Consider the following 18312-nt stretch of genomic DNA (forward strand, 5'->3'; position numbering starts at 1 on the left):
CGGAGAACACGGCTGTTCTGACATTTTGTAAATAATCTAAATGGTGGGGTGTTTAGAGGACGGAGTATGTGTCATTTTTGTTCGCAAGGAAGGTAAAAATGAGCTATGAACACTCGCAGTGTACTTAATTGTTCGTAAATACACACACTGGGGGTGTCCTCAGGACGCTGTCCGTATTGTAATCTGTCTAGTTGAATGTGTTCTAAGAACACTCGCGGTGTCCCGAAATTGTTGCAATTACACAAAATGGGGGTGTTCTGAGAACGTTGTTTATATTGTTCGTTGTCAGGGTGAAAGTGTTTTAAGACCACTCCTTTTGTCCGCTAATAGTACAATTTCCTATGGGCGTCAACCGACTTTTTGTCCACTAAAGAAACGATAAATACGGCTGGTGTGCGCCGACATTATGTGATAATCCTATGACTGGCGCTATTGACCTGGCTGACTTGCTTTTGCGACACTAAATCATATCTCCCGCCCCTAAGCCTGATATTATTAAAGCATTCATATTCCCCGCCTCTCTCCATGACGTTACAGGGTGCATCATCAAACGGGCCCAGTCCTCTGCAGTCCTAATTGACTTTACACAGAACCCGGAAGACAACACATATTATGTCACAACACAGCGCGCCACAATTCGGAATATGAAACAGTGATTTAAAAGCAAGCAGCAAGATTGTAAATGTTGTAAAGTACATTTATTTGACATCAAATGTTTAGAGAATATTCAGCAATTTGCATTTGTCTTTGTTGTCGATCCGCAAAAGTTCATGTTGAGGCACGCGATGTTCCTTTGCGGTACAGAGGGTGTTAGATCAGCTTACAACTCAGTGCGCCACAATTCAGAATATGAAACTGTGGTTTAAAAGTAAACAGCAGGATTGTACATTTGGTAAAGTACATTTATTTCACATTAAATGTTTAGTTAATATTCAGCGATTTGCTATTGTCTCTGCTGTCGATCAGCAAAAGTTTATTTGGAGCCACGCGTTGTTCCTTTGCGGTAGATAGGCTGTTGGTTTATGATAAAAGCAGTATGTGGTCGCTCTGATAATCGGAAGGTTGCTCCAAAAACGAGCCATTAGACCACCCTATTGGTTGGTATGTTGTTTGTAGCCGCTAGTACTGCGTAAGGGCATATTGGTCCTTGGCGATTGTCCCATAAAATGATGAGGGTCATGAAGTTGGATATTTGGACCTGCCCCTGGCAGTTGAAGACCCCATCCGCTGGAGTCTGTAAATCGTGACATAGGCACAATGGGGCCACATACCTGTTTTAAAAAAACATAAATTAGTCTCACCAGCCGATCTTCATTAAAAATCATCATTTTATTTATTAGGGCGTGAAACTATTTGCTATCGAAGATAGTGCAACGGAGTATGTTAATAATAAAATAATAATATTTTCCCATTCATATAGCGCTAAGAACCGTGAGGTATCTAAGCGGTGCTTATTATTAACCACGGTGTGTGGTGCTCATTTATCGACCACGGAAGGATGAAAGGCTGAGTTTGGCCTTGCCGGGATTCGAACTTGCGTTAGCAGGCTGTGCACGGATGTCAAAGCGAGCGCTGTACTCGCTGTGCCATTTGACAGGCTACAGTGAAGTGGCACAGCGAGTAGAGCGCTTGACCGCCTATAGACCGGTTAAATTATTTGTATTAACCCACCCTGTGTCGTCTGCCTTTTTCAGAGCCCTCTAAACAACAGGGGATCAATTCGGCGGTGATAGTGCGCGGTAGAAAACATTATGCCACTTTCAACAAACAAGTTCAACTTGAGCGGTCTTTAATGCTACGCTATTGTAATTATATTTGGTATAAAATAATCTAAAGGGTTACTTACAGTACAATTGCAATTTCCATTGTCTACGAGTGGTGCAGTCCCAAAATATGACTCTGCATGTGCCAACGATCTTTCGCATAGTGATATAATATATAAAAGTGGTTTAGTTTCATAAATTTCATCCTTATCTTCTCTTACGTTTTAGCAACACTCCTTCAAGAGAAGTCTTTCATCACAATCTCTGTCTGTCAAGGTCAAAACACAATACAACCTTATAGTCCGCTTCGTGAGCCTCTCCGGGGCCCGAGAAAAAAATGGAAGCAGCTGACCTTCACTGTGAACGAGCATACATTCTTACTTTGCAACATTCTGTGTAAAGCCATCTGTAGGAGTTGAATTCACAAAATGGGGGTGTTCTGAGGACGTTATTCGTATTGTGTGATTGCTTAGCTGTATGCAATGAGGGAATGGCACAGAGAGTAAAGTGGACGCCGTCCGCAGACACCGCGGCTGTTCGTGGACAGGGCGTGCTACATCCGGGTTTTTCCAGGAAATCCAACATGGAAAGAAGACTGTACGGATCAGCCAATCAGATGTCGAGGTTGTGGATTTGTGTTGAAAGAGACTGTGTGTGGTGAAGATGGCAGAAGTGGAGAAAGTCAGGGTGTTGGCGCTCAGAGATATGTTTGTGCATGGTTTACAGCAGTACGCTGAATGCAGGCATGTTGCAAAGAACTTTGATGTGAAAGGAGTGGAGGTGGTGTGGAGCACTGTGCCTGATTGAAATGTAGAGGGAATTGTACAAGTTTGTGAGGATATGGCCACGATGAACAGTCCGCATGTGGTAGTTTTTCACTATGGTACTTTCCAATTGGGCAACGTCAGTGCCCCTACTTTGTTGGCTGATTTGGAAGGCTTGGTTCAAGCCGTAATGAAGATCCTTCCAAATGCGAAAGTATTTTTTTCTGGATTACTACCTAGGGCAATAGGGGACAATAGTTCAGTTTTTTGTCCTCAGCAAAACATTGCTAGGTGTGTCATCAACCGAGGCATGTGTGCCTTCATGCTTAGAGCTGGTATGTTCTTCTGTAACAATGAGAATATTGATGCCAGTAATGCTGTTAATTTTAAAGAAGATGGCATTTCTTTATCTTTTACGGGAAATGCCTTTCTATTTTGGAATGTAAGGGTTGCTTTGGAGAAGGTTATGTAAAGATTTTAGGAGTAAAGTAAGAAAAAAAACAAGAAAAAAAACAAAATAACAGGTGTCTGTCAAGCATTTGTAAAAAAAAAAAAAACAATGGCTCTTTTCAGAGCCAACTTCAAAGGGGAAATGCGGCACAATATTTAAATTTATATTCACCACTCTCAGATTTTCGATGTGTCCGCAGACATGGCGGTAGTCCGCGGACATGAAAATCACTACGAGGGGGTTAGTATGTTCTATGTTACATGTATATGAAGTCAGAGATATTATGGTTAAGTTGTGCTACTAAAAACCTATGAAATTCAGTGAAAAAACTTTGTTAAAGGGACGTTATGGTTAAGTTGCGCTACTAAAAACCTATGAAATTCAGTGAAAAAACTTTGTTAAAGGGACGTTATGGTTAAGTTGCGCTACTAAAAACCTATGAAATTCAGTGAAAAAACTTTGTTAAAGGGACGTTATGGTTCAAAGTACAACCGAAAACCCCCTGAAATTCGGCAGTTATGGTAAGATAAGCAACCATAACTTGCGCCGCCACCGTGCACTGCTAACACTAACACCCAGGACATCAAAGATGACATCACAAATGTCATTGATGACATCACTGATGACATCACATGTGCATTTACCTTTTATGAAAAGTCTGTACAAGGGATTGTTAGTGTAATGTTAATAAAAAAAGTGTCAAAGATTATTGGAATAAATATCAAGTGCTAATCAGTGCATTAAGCTATGCATTGATATGAATAGCATTCTATTATTAACTTCAATCCAGTATACTAAGGTACTCATGTAGAAACAGGCATTCTGTGCAGCATACATGATGGAGGTGCAATATTCATAAGCTTGCCATGTTGAATATTGAAATGATAACTGTTTTCATATCAGAGTTTTGCGTACAGTGAAACTTGTGATAAGTAGGTAATAAAACCCACTTACTACATAATTGCATTATTATACACAAATCACAAAGAGACAACACCACATACAAATATGAATATATAGAAGGGAATTGAAGTAGGAAAAAGAAACAGCAATAGTAGCAGAAAGTGTCATAACCTAACTGATTACCTTTATGCAGAGAAATGATTGCTCTGTTTCAAAGCTGTTACTTACCCTATCTATATATATCACATGATGTGTCTGGACCCTAAGGAAAATAGTAGGAGTACAACATATAAAAATATGAGCATATACAGGGAAGGTACAGTAATAAAAAAACATCAAAAGTATCAGAAAGTGCTGATAAATCTACTGATAATTTTAATGCACAAAAAGGATTGCTGTCTTTCAAGGTTGTGACTTCTCCTATGTATATGTTTCATACGATATGACTGGACCATAAGGGAATTGTTCTAAGAACATACTTGAAGCATAAGTCTACGAATATAGTAATTTACAATTTTTAGTTCCTGACTGTTACTGAAGAAAATCATGTGGCCTAGATATGTCAGGAAAGGAAAAAAAGGGAGAGCCAGCCACGTGATGTCATCAGTGATGTCATCAATGACATTTGTGATGTCATCTTTGATGTCCTGGGTGTTAGTGTTAGCAGTGCACGGTGGCGGCGCAAGTTATGGTTGCTTATCTTACCATAACTGCCGAATTTCAGGGGTTTTTCGGTTTTACTTTGAACCATAACGTCCCTTTAATAAAGTTTTTTTCACTGATATATATATATATATATATATATATATATATATATATATATATATATATATATAGATTGTTTGACATTTTTGAAAGATTAAAAAGCTTTGAAAAGAACTAAATACTGAGTTCATATTACGCACTTAGTCAGCGCCTTAGCTCCTACTCCAAGCTCTTCAATATTAAATGCCACCTGCAGTGTCAGTGGATGCAGACAACATTTACATGATCCCTCATGGGATCCGCCTATTTTTTAGCAGGTGTAAAAACCAGGGACATTTTCATATAGAGCCGATACTCGCGGCACAGATGAACAAATGGAAGCAGTTGGTGGTGCATGCAGTTCCTTCACACAAAACGGATGAGCTTGGTGGAAGGACTCATTACGCACCACACCCCAGAACTGTGTAATGCAGCCATGAGAACTGTACACATTCTAATTTACCGGCAGAAACCTGTTCAAGTGTAGAGGCTTTTTAGCTTATGCAAGACCATGCAGAATATGAATCAATGCAGAGACAAGGAAAGGGGCTTCAGGACATTTACTGAATGGGTTGTGGTAGAGCTGGACAGGAGTATGGAGCTAGAAAGTGACTGCCAGAAGTAGAAAGGAGTAAAGCTGGAACCGATAACACAGGCAAAACGAACATGACAAATGTGCAGTAACACATGAATCAGTGGTAGAGCAGGATAAGTAAACACCACAGAGTAAATCCTGCTTTGCTTGCTACGCAAGCATGTCCTGCATTAACTAACGTACTAACTAATGTACCCCCTAGTAGGCTTTGGTAGACTAACTGAACATGCTCAGAATGGATTAACACACGCAAAACACAACAGACAGAGAAAATACAGAAGCAGAGTGCGGCCAGAAAGAAAATAATTCAGGTGTGTACCGAAGAAGAAAAATAGACTGGATAACTGAAGCATACCTCAGACACAGGTGTTATGGAATAAGGATTGATAGTACAGGACCAACACATGTAAAGGATATAGGGAAATGATTGACAGAGACAAAAGCTATATCTTTAGCATAGGGACCAGACTCTAGAAAAAAAGTAACTTAGGAGACAAGAAGAGTAAAGACAATAAGGGCCATCTAATAGGAACAAAACTACATTTTTTTAGAGCAGAATTGGATTATTGAATCTAAGGAGTGGCGAGGAAAGAAATAGGAAGCAGAACTTACTGGCACATGATTTCTGTGGTTGCAATCCTAGACCCAGCCAGATCGTGGTTCACACTAGAAATTAAATAACGCACGACAAGCAGAAGCACACATACCAAGCTACAGAGCTGTCAAGAAATATAGGTGCTGAGCATCAACATAATGAGGATATGGGTGTACTTGGGGGCTGAAGACAAAGAGGAGCAGGAACACGGTGCACCGAAGAGCTGCATACAAACGGGAAGTAAAATTAGGTATACAGAGGAACTGTCCGCAAACACAGTAGGAAGAAGCAAGACGCTGAACTGCATGGGATGTCTCCATCATCATGACAAAGGGTCCACAGGACCGCTTGCTTTCAGGATTCCAGAATTTAAAAAAGAAACTACCGGGAGACACACAGCTGAATTCAATGAGACATCAGGATTTCATCTCCTAGCCATAGTCTAGGCAAGGCCTGAGAAAAAATAGTACGGAGTGGACTGCTGAGTGGTCTGCAGTCTTTGACAGTCACTCTTTTCCCTTGTTGTTGGAGTTGATGTCTATCTACTGTTTTCATCGCTGGAGTGAGTGGACTTCCTTTTGCCTACTAAAACTGTTTTTCACAGCAGAGCGGCCAAAGAGTGGACTGCTGAGTGGTCTGCAGGCTTTGGCAGTCTGTGGCTGTCCGGTATGGAGGATGCAACGCTACAGCTCAGGAGCGGCTGCCCCCACTGTGCTGAAAGTGATGCGCGTCCTCCTGCAACTAAACTACAGTGGAAGACTGAATTGGCTGGACTGAACACGCTGAACCCAGGTAAGAGCAGGGGTTCAAAGGATGTGAGCGGCGAAAAGGACCTCGATAGCCACCTGACAGATGTAAACTCACCGATCCCATCTATTTCCAACCAGATCCAGAACTTGATGGGCCGGGAGACTGTCTCTCGCAGTAATGCTCGATCAAACTATGATTTGCTTGAGGCAGAGGCAGAATGGGAGGTTGAGTGGGAAAGCTCTGTCTTTGCCGATCAAGCTACAGAGGAGCTGTCCATTCCCCCCCTAACGGTTCATAAGCAACTAACCAAGCTGCGCTCGCTATGGAGACAGTAGCCGGGAAGGGGACAGGGGTGGGATCTTACCTTGTGAACCTCTTCTGTCAGCGGCACTCCATATGCTGGCTATCTCAGCGGAAGGCTCTGGCACTGCGGAGAGTCTGCTGCAAGTGAGCCCTGAGGATCAGCTTGCTGCTCCTCCGCCACAGCTTCCAATACACTTCGCCAACATATCCGTCCCCGAACCCAGCGTGACAATAAACATTGAAGTTCTGTCAAGATCTGAGTCTACCTCCCCTTTCTCCTCACCTGACTCTCCTGAGGTGGATTCTTGACGGCCAGTTTCAGTCTTCTGGAGTCTCTTTTTAATCCTTGCACCCTTGGGTGCTCGAACCTTCTTTTCGTGCAGGTAAGGTCTAGCCCCTCCGGAGGCCACCCTGACAGAGGCAAAGACCTGTCCTAGGGGAACCCCAGGGGGCCAGCCTCCAATCTAGGGAAAAAGCACGAGGCAGAAAAAACCCTAGTTCATAGATGGTCTTGATGATGATTCGAAGAGATGGCACAGATGCTCAGCAGCTCTTGTTGTGGATCCAGAGAGGTGAAATTACAATCCAATGGTAAACTAGATAAACCTCGCGGAGGCGAGCAAACACAGCATATGACTGGGGGTACAGAATCAAGTAAGAAGGGAGCTGCCGAGCTGGCAGTGGACGAAAGGCAGCAGAAATGAAGTAGAGAACACGGTGCGAAGAAGTGGCACTGCGTCCTAAAGGTAGAAAGTTGAACCAAACTGCTGGCGGATAGGAAGGTGCTCTAAGCAAACGAAAGTATTGTTGACAGTACAGTACAGCGACAAGGTAGCATGTAAAAGTTAACTGGGGAGGCAAAAGCAGGAAGACGGAAACCCAGAAAAAAGGATAGATAGGTAAGAGAGGAAAGGAAACGAGCGTAGTTCAGGCTCGCTACGGGAGGGCTGTAGAAGGAGTAGAAATCACGGAACGAATATACGAGTAAACAGCACTCGGAGCGTTGAATGAAACAGCAACAGATACAACGCGCCGAGCAGGGGGGCGGAGCCTGCCTTTAAAGGCATCGTGCCATGTTGGATGAGGACTAGAAAGATCCTCGGGGTCGGAACTTCCATCGACTCCAGCATTTCCAATCCTGGTTCCTGACAGTATACCTCCTTCCTCTCGGGGAACCCCCCGGCTTGCCTGGGTGGAGACAATGGAACTTCCTGAGAAGTCTGGGTGCGTGGATGTGGCTAACTGGTTCCCAGGACCTTTCTTCCACTGGATAGCCCTTCCAGTGTACCAGGTATTGGAGTCTGCCCTTGCGGTATCTGGAATCCACCAGGTAAGCCACTTCGTATTCTTCCGGAATACATCGTACTTGGGCGCGACCCTTGTGGATGGGTCTAAGGAACGGATCTTCCTTATACTCCTTAAGCAAGGATATGTGAAAAACCGGATGAACTCTCTTGAGGTAGTCCGGAAGTCTGAGCCTGTAGGCTACCGGATTGATTTGTTGAAGGATAGAAAATGGCCCAAGAAATCGAGGGGAAAACTTTCCAGCATGAACCCATCTAGGTAGGAATTTGGTTGACAACCAGACCAGTTGTCCCACACCCCAGTTGGGATTAGATCCCCGGTTCTTATCTGCCCATCTCTTTTGAGTCTGTAGACTGGCCTGGTGTGCCTTCTTGGCAAGACCATGTATTTCATGTATTTCCTGCAAGATACCATCCAAGGCAGGGATTCTTGTGGCTGGAGAACTAAGACCCGGTAGATGTTGAGGATGATACCCATATGTGCACAAAAAGGGGCTCATTTGGATAGAGGTATGCAGAGTGTTATTGTATGCAAACTCTGCTTGCGAGAGGAAATGGTACCACCTCTCCTGCTGTGGACTGCAGAAACACCGCAAGTATTGTTCTAGGCTGGCATTCAGCCTTTCTGTCTGCCCGTTACTCTGAGGGTGGTAACCCGAGGAAAGAGCGCGGTGGATTCCCAAAGTCTGACAAAGTGAAGTCCAGAATTTGGACGTAAACTGAGGTCCCCTGTCCGATACAATAGTCTGGGGTAATCCATGCAGTCGGACAATGTCTCGAAGAAAGACCTCAGCGGTCTCAGAAGCGGATGGTATCTGCCTGAATGCAGAAAAGTGGGCCAGCTTGCTGAAGGAGTCTATTGTGACCATGATTACTGTCATGTTGTTAGAAGGAGGGAGTTCGACAATGAAGTCTGTAGACACGTGTTCCCATGGTCGTGATGGTAAGGAATGCTGCTGCAAGAGACTGAGTGGTTTGCCAGTGCGGTATTTATTAGAAGCACATATAGAGCATGAAGTGACATACTGGTGCACATCCTCTCTTACCCTTGGCCACCAGAAACCTTGTTGCAGCAATTCATAGGTCTTTCGGATACCGGGATGTCCTGTCAAGGGAGAATCATGACACCAGGAAAGAATGAGTTTCTGCAGATCTTTAGTGGGAATGAAAAGTGCGTCTTCATGGTAGTACAACCCATCACTACGTAAGCGGACAGAAGAAGGGAGTTCTGTGCAAGCCTGATATTGAGGTATCAGGTCTTGGAGGAAGGAGACAGTAGTTGCTAAAACCTTAAGATTGGGGAAAATACGGTCATGCCCTTCGTAATTCCCTGAGCTGTCCCCGATGCTTAGTGACAAGGCATCCGCCTTCTTATTTTCGGAGCCGGGAATGTAGGTTATCACAAAATCGAATTGCAAAAAAAAATAAGCAATAAGCCCACCGGGCATGTCAGGCATTGGTACACTCCATTTGTTGGAGAACCCGAAGGTTACGATGGTCCGTTCTGATCACAAAACAATGGGCAGCGCCCTGTAGGAGATGTCGCCATTCTTGACAGGCTAATTTGATGGCCAACAGCTCTCTTTCCAGAACAGAGTAATTGCGTTCGCTGCAGGTGAGGGTCTTAGAAAAGTATGCCACTGGGTGTTCATACTCATCTGCGGCCTTCTGCAATAGGATAGCACCTATCGCTCCTATCGACGCATCAGTCTCCAAAATGAAAGGTTTGGTTTGGTCTGGTTGTACCAGAACAGGAGCAGAAGAAAAAGACTCCTTAAGGGTTAGCATAGCCCTCTGTTGTTCCTCTCCGAAGGCAAACTTGACACCCTTCTTTAGCAGTGAGGTAAGAGGAAGCACTAGGTTGGAAGTTGGGAATGAACCTCCTGTAAAAATGTGCTAACCCTAAGAAGCTTTGTAGCTCCTTGACGGTGTTGGGTTCTCTCCATTCCCTGATGGCCTTAACCTTACCTGGATCCATCTCTATGCCTCTTCCTGACAAAAGGAATCCTAGGTAGGATACAGAGGTGGTTTCGAATTGGCACTTCTCCGGCTTAACTAATAGCTTGTGTTCTTGAAGACGTTGCAGTACTCTCTTAACCAGTACCCTATGCTCGGGTAATGTCTGGGAGAATACCAGGATGTCGTCCAAGTACACTACAACAGATACGAACAACATATCCGCGAATACCTTGTCCATGTATCTTTGAAAAATGGCTGGGGCATTGACAAGGCCAAACGGCATCACCCAGTACTCGAAAAGTCCAAATGGGGTGCGGAATGCCGTCTTCCATTCGTCCCCTCTTCTTATCCTTAGGAGGTGGTAAGCGCCCCTTAAATCCAGTTTGGTGAAGTAAATAGCCCCCTGTACTGCCTCCAGAATATCTCGGATCAAAGGCATGGGATACCTGTCCCGAATCGTCACCTTATTCAAACCTCTATAGTCTATGCATGGACGTAATTCTGCACTATCCTTCTTCGGAATAAAGAACAAGGAGGCACCACAAGCGGATCTGGACTCCTGGATAAGCCCGTTTTGAAGATGGGAGTCTAGGTAATTCCATAGAGCTTTTCTTTCAGGGAGAGACAAGGGATACATCCGTCCAAACGGAACTACAGCATCCGGAAGTAAGTCGATACCACAGTCTTCTGCCCTGTGAGGAGGTAACTCGCGTGGTTGGATGTCTAAAAACACCTCCGAATACTCTTGGTAATGTGTTGGAACCAAAGCGATGATAGCCGGACTTAGAGCAGGACCCGACCTCCCGCCATGGTGAGTTAAGCCGATTGACTGGTTCATACAAGTGGACTTACAAAAGTGCGAATTAAAGCTCACTCTATTGGCCTTCCAGTTGATCTGAGGATTGTGTCGTCTTAACCAAGGGATACCAATGACCAATGGAAAGTGCGCAGCTCGGATCTGATCGAACACCAAATATTCAGAATGGTGACTCAATTCCATCTTCAAAGGTATAGTCTCTTTAGTAATAGGTCCGGAGGACAAAGGCCTCCCATCCACACCTTCTACAGGTATGGGAGTTGTTTATAGTCTTGTGGACACCTGATGTTCCTTAGCCCAATTGGAGTCCATAAAGTTTCTGGCTGCTCCACGATCTAACATTGCAAGAACTTCAGTGGGACTCGAGTCAGATAGCCACAATTTAACTCGGAACACCATCAGACTGTTCTCCTCAGGGTTATTCATGGTTCTTGAGCAGTTGCAAGGGTACTTGGCGATTCCCCCGAGACTTCCCTTGCGACAGCTCGGGGGCTGTAGTTTTCCTTCCGCCTAGGAGGAACTTCCGGACAGTTTCTTAGTAAATGTTTAGAGGAACCGCAGTACATGCACAATCCGGCTTCTCTTCTTCGTTTGCGTTCCTCAGGTGTGAGAGACCCTCGGGTGGCTCCTATTTGCATAGGTTCTTCAGGAGTGAGGTTTGACCTGGATGTGGGAGAAGGAGCAGGTAGACCGACAGTCTGAGGGGTGCCTCTGATTTGTCTTCTCTCTTGTCTCCGTTCTGATAGATGGAATTCAATCTGTAGAGATAGAGTCATCAATCCTTGGCAGGACACAGGTCGAGCTACACGAGCTAACTCATCCTTAATTTCATCGTGTAGCCCTCTTCTGAATATTGTTTGTTGAGCAGAGTCCGGCCAATCTGCTTTAGCCGCCAATCTCTGGAAGCGGGATATGTAGGTCTGGACGTCTGTGTTCCCTTGTGTGACATCCAATATAGCTTCCAGTGAAGAGTAGAATACTTCTGGTCTGTCAAACTTATACTTAAAGGCTTCCACAAAACGGTCATAGTCATTCAGGGAGGGGTCATTTCTGGCTACCAGGGGAGTGGCCCAAGCCAGTGCATTGCCAATGAGGTTGGCAATAATAAATCCGACTCTGGACTTGGCGGATTCATAGGCATGGGTGCGAAAGGCAAAATAAACATTGCAGGCGTCGAGGAAGTCCTTTAATCCCCCTGGGTGACCATCGTACTTGCCAAAAGAAAGGGGCATAGCGGGTAGATCCCCGCGGTCGTCACGGTGTAAGATCACCTATTGTCGGAGGGCGATATTCTCAGTTCTCAGCGCTTGGACTTCTGCAGTTAGGTTCTGCATAGCTGCCACTAGTTCTTGGTATTGTTCCAAGGAGGCCATGGTATTGCACGGGCGTTGTATTCTGTCAAGATCTGAGTCTACCTCCCCTTTCTCCTCACCTGACTCTCCTGAGGTGGATTCTTGACGGCCGGTTTCAGTCTTCTGGAGTCTCTTTTTAATCCTTGCACCCTTGGGTGCTCGAACCTTCTTTTCGTGCAGGTAAGGTCTAGCCCCTCCGGAGGCCACCCTGACAGAGGCAAAGACCTGTCCTAGGGGAACCCCAGGGGGCCAATCTTTTTCCCTAGATTGCAACCTATGCAATCTAGGGAAAAAGCACGAGGCAGAAAAAACCCTAGTTCATAGATGGTCTTGATGATGATTCGAAGAGATGGCACAGATGCTCAGCAGCTCTTGTTGTGGATCCAGAGAGGTGAAATTACAATCCAATGGTAAACTAGATAAACCTCGCGGAGGCGAGCAAACACAGCATATGACTGGGGGTACAGAATCAAGTAAGAAGGGAGCTGCCGAGCTGGCAGTGGACGAAAGGCAGCAGAAATGAAGTAGAGAACACGGTGCGAAGAAGTGGCACTGCGTCCTAAAGGTAGGAAGTTGAACCAAACTGCTGGCGGATAGGAAGGTGCTCTAAGCAAACGAAAGTATTGTTGACAGTACAGTACAGCGACAAGGTAGCATGTAAAAGTTAACTGGGGAGGCAAAAGCAGGAAGACGGAAACCCAGAAAAAAGGATAGATAGGTAAGAGAGGAAAGGAAACGAGCGTAGTTCAGGCTCGCTACGGGAGGGCTGTAGAAGGAGTAGAAATCACGGAAAGAATATACGAGTAAACAGCACTCGGAGCGTTGAATGAAACAGCAACAGATACAACGCGCCGAGCAGGGGGGCGGAGCCTGCCTTTAAAGGCATCGCGCCATGTTGGATGAGGACTAGAAAGATCCTCGGGGTCGGAACTTCCATCGACTCCAGCATTTCCAATCCTGGTTCCTGACAAGTTCACACAAACTCGGAGATGGAGGTGTTAATATCTCCACCAGGTGATTGTTCGCGTGAGGCTGCTGAGGGGAAGGAGAATACTCCTGAAAAATCAACTAGTCAGCAAAAGAGAAAGGGCAAGATCGCGGAATGTAAGTCATCATGGACGCCCAAGAATCCTGGAGTGGGGCTCGAAGGACCCTCCCCTTTGAGCAAATTGGTTGACCTAATCCTGCAAAAAGCAAAAACAAAAAGGGGAGATTACAATCTACATTTAGCTCACCACCGGAACGTCAAAAAAACAGGGAAAAAAATGAAAAACACCCTCAAACAGGCTAAGACTCAAGTGAAAACATCGAATCCATGTGCTGAGCAACAGAAACAGTTGATTTCAAACACGTTCCTTAATGTCTTTAGAACCAAATTGATGGCAATTTGCATACAAAACAATGAAATCTCTGACGCGGAATTGATTGAAGGGGCGGAACTCATGATGGCCCCCTCACTATCTAGTGTTGGGCCCAACATTGACGAGACTCTCGAGATGCCGAAAAAACAGGGGAGTCCATCAGACAATTTCAAAGAATAGATGATGAGATGCAAAAAGAGAAGGTCTTGCCAGAAAAAATCCCCCAAGCGCGGAGGTGGCACTTCGGTAAACTGTGTATGAAAGATCTGCGTGCGCAAGAGACGGGATATATAAATCTTCCCTTATCTGAGTGTGAAGTCCAGCCAGTACCGGCTCATCTTCCAGCCACACCAACATCAGAAGACTTTAGTGCAAGCGAACACGCACCGCATGATGAACTCTCCTTCAATAAAATACCATGTCATAGTGTGTGGGAGCAACCCTCCATCGAAATTGATCCTGTTAATCCCTCAAGACTCTTGAGCACCAATTCTACATCTACCCATTTGGGTGCAAGCCCCCGTTTACCATCTAGAGCGAGGAAGGAGTCTAGGTATCACCAAATAAGAGAAAGTCAGACAAGAAAAAGCTCAGAGTTTTTCTTCCCAAGAGAGACACCGGTTCTGAATAATCCACCGAACAGACGTCTTATTGAGCCAGCTACTCCCTTAACAAAAGAAACCCCCTACAAAAAGCCAGACCTTATGACAATAATGTCAATGATCACGATAGCCTTGTCACCCTTTTGCAAGATGTATGAATCATTGAATGACACACTGAAAATTCATACAACGCTTTTGGCCCTAATGCATACAAAGTTATTTTTCCTGGAAGGCTACATGACGGCTAATAAGGAGGAACAAAAAATGTCCTGCAAAGTAATCCACCTTCCAATAAAGGATGGTCAAACAGACTGCAAAGCACTAACTGCATCAAAGGCAACGGTGGCTTCTCAAATGGATGAATCAACTGATCCAGTCACAGTGGAAATGGCTCCTATGACTCCGAATAAGAATTGTCCATTAGATGGACTAGGTGACCACAGTGAGGGCGGACTACAGAAAGCAGCAAAATCAAGATGCATCAAGAGAAAGATCCTGAATGCCATCTCATCGAATCTCCATTCTCTTGTGAAGAATGCTAAGACCAATGGCTCTTTTGTATTTGCTGCTTCCAGCTTTGGTGATGTTACCTGTCTACCATCTGTAGAAGCCCCTAAAACATCGCGTGTCAAGGAGACAGGGAACGATTCTACCTCTTCCTATGGAATCTTCTCAAGAAGTCTAGGAGGTACCTTGGGAGATCATACAGTGAAAGAATCAGCTAACAGTATGAAGAAGGACATCAATAAACGTACTGCACAGAAGAGTGGTAAGAGCGTCTCTTCCGTGATATTGAAAGTTTCTGGAAAGGAAGCTCAAACTAGCCAAAAATCAACTCTAACAGCGAGGTGCAAGGAAAAGCAAGATAAGGGAGCTTTGATATCGAACGAGGAGTCGGTTGATCTCATGGATATTAGTCTCTACACGATAGAGGACTCAGAATCCGAACTGATGGCTCAGCCCCCCCAAAAAAAGGAAAGCTGAGTCGCAGAAGATAGTAGCAGGGTTTAAATCAAACCAGAGGAAAACTGCTGCTCAAACCATCCGGTGCCTCCCTTCCTGACAGTAGCCGATAAATGTAATCTGATACACGGAACTCACACCTCTTCTGTGCGCGGGAAACTTGGAATGAGGAGCGCTGAGCGTCGTACCCTGTCCAAGCACCACCACAGCCGGGATCAGCAATTTAGCAGGACTGGTGCAGTCCATAGCACAGGACGTAAAAAACATCATAAGATTGTGGAGATATCATTACATGATTCCTTTGACAATCAAAAGAAGCAGAGAGTTTTGATTACTGACAGAGGGACTAAGCGCTACAGACACAGTAATAATTTATTCCAATTGAAGACCAGATGAAAGCGGTACGCCGTTTTGAGCTAGCAACTAAAAAAGTGAAAGTGAGATCAATACAAGGCTCAAGATCATTCAAACTAGAAAGAACTTTGTATAAGAAGGACAATTTAACCTTGAATCGTCACACCTTGATGAAGCTATGCGATCAGATCCCGTGTTTAAGAGGTCTACACCCTGACGACATACAAATCGTGGAACCACTGTATGAAGATCGTAAAGACGCCTCATTTCTCTACATTGTTTTACAAAAAGTAAAAATTAGATTGAAAAAGTCTACAGAGAATTTCAGGTTATTCGTATATGAACTCAAAGAAGCTCTTCCAGAGGAGTCAACCATCTACTCGCAAAGTAATGACAAAAAGGTGCATGACAGCAGTGATTTCGAGAGATCTCTTACTGCAAAACAATCAACCCAGACATTAAAATATCTCAGGTGCCAAATTGGAGCAGATAACCAAGCAAGTGCTCATGATCATAGGAAAGTGTTTTTTTCAAAAACAATCCGGAAGCATGAATCCTCTGCTGATGAGGAGCACTTGCACGTGAGGACAAGACAGCGACATAATTCAACTGAGGACGAAGCACAGGAGTCCAGAGTTAGTGATAGAGCGAGACTTTTAAAAGTACCATTCCCTGACTTATAAATAACATTCAAAATACGCCAGAAGGAAAAAATTAGCCTCTAAGAATTGTGGCCCCGGAACCTCATGCAATCTACGGCGACAAGGATCAAATAAAAATGTGTACCTGGACCTCAAGAGTTCATATGAACCAAAAGACAAATTAGCTACCAAGTTTATCCAGGAATAAGGCAGAGGTGGGGTGTAGGAGATCCCAACCCCATATCACAGAGAAAGTATACCCTGGGGTCTTGGAACATCCGTTGTTTTTGCCACCTCACGGTGCCCTCAGATGTGAAATTGGGAGCATTTGACGTCCTTTGTTTGCAAGAGACTTGGCTGCTATTTGAACCAACTTTATATGGCTATGAGTATCAGTAAACCATCACAAAGAAGGGGTGAAAGATGGAACATCTTGATGACTGCTAAGGATCGTCACAATCTACACAAGCTGAGAGACTCTGCAGACCCCTATGTCCCACATGGGAGCGAAATGGCATTTGTCTGGCATTGAACCATATATTTGTTTCACAAAACCTTTTGGTCTTAACCGAGTCCTTCAAGGTGGTCAGAACCACCAACAGTGACCACAATATTTTGATAACAGCTTGGAAGTAATTTGGTTTAACACCTTCATTTATGATGACAGACGTTGAAAGTTGCAACGGCAACATACGTCTTAGAATAACTGCAAAAGCTATTAAAGTTCTCTCAGAGAAATACAAGATGGTCTCAAACCACATCAACAGAGAGATGTGGGACAAAATTGATTACAACCCTCTATTTATAGCCTATGAAACGAGGAAGATTCAGCACTCTAACTCGATAAAATCCAATATTCATTCCTATAACAAATCTTTGGTAGAGAACAGACGGTTGGTGAGACAAGTGTGGAGGATAGCCAAACAATCACGCAACCCTAAACTAATTGGCAAAGCCAAGGTTACGGAAAAAGCCTACAAATCATGGTTGCGATACAGGTGATATGATCGTTTACCAATTTGACTCTGAAACAATGCTACGTACAATGAGTCAGACAAGGTCTAGGGATTTCTGGACTTTGATTAGACCAAATGCTACAGAGACCAATAATGCCTTGCAAAACAATGTAGCCAAACATACCTGGATAGCTCACTTCACTCAACTATACAAGAAACCTGTTGGTGAACAGCCCCCAACTAAGCCATCTCTCGAATTAGGTTGGGAAATCCCCATCAAGATAGCGCAAATAACGAAAAAGATCACAAAACTAAATAACTGAAGAGCTGCTGGCCCTGATGGGATCACCAACTTTGAGTTGAAAAAAAACATCCAGAAGCCTGGGCAGGTTTCGTTAGAGCAGTCTTTTAAAATTTCATTAAAACCATAGCGATCCCGCCATCTTGGAGGAAAGCGCACATCGTCCCTATTTTTAAAGAAGGTGCCTGCAGGAATGGATGATTAAAGCCGATTATCAAAATCCCCTTCAGGCAGGATTTGTCAAGGGCATGAGCACTACGGCTAACATTCTACTGCTTAACTCCTTGAAAGCTAAAATACTAGAGGGGAAACCTCCTGCCTATTTGGTCTTTGTTGACCTGGTCCAAGCCTTCAACCAGGTAATTTGTGACTTACTTTGGAAGAAACTAGACCAGCGAAATTGCCCAGTCTCCATCCTTGCACCAATCAAGGCCCTGTACTCATCAACAACTATGAGAGTTAGACTGAATAGAGCGGGCCTCCTATCTAAGGAGATTTTTATGGCTCAAGGAGTTAATTAGGGGTGCCCATTGTCACCAGCGCTATACAATTCATATATAGCAGACTTCATGGACTTGCAGGAGAAGGTCCGAGCTTTCCCGCCCACGCTAGGAAACACAAAATTCCTGGACTACTTTACGGAGAAGATATCATTTTAATTGACCAGACGCCAGTGGTTCTCCAGGGACAGCTGCACAATTTGACCACCTACCTGAAAGAAAACAACTTGCAGCTAAATAAGGCCAAAACAAAGGTTATGTCATTTGCCAAGAGAGGGACTGACAAGAACACTATAAAGCTCTTTGCAGACAGGATCCAGCTAGAGAGGGTGAA

The sequence above is a fragment of the Ambystoma mexicanum genome, chromosome 6p (genome assembly GCF_040938575.1).
Source record: "Ambystoma mexicanum isolate Mex_15411 chromosome 6p, UKY_AmexF1_1, whole genome shotgun sequence".
NCBI classification, from domain to species: Eukaryota; Metazoa; Chordata; class Amphibia; order Caudata; family Ambystomatidae; genus Ambystoma; species Ambystoma mexicanum.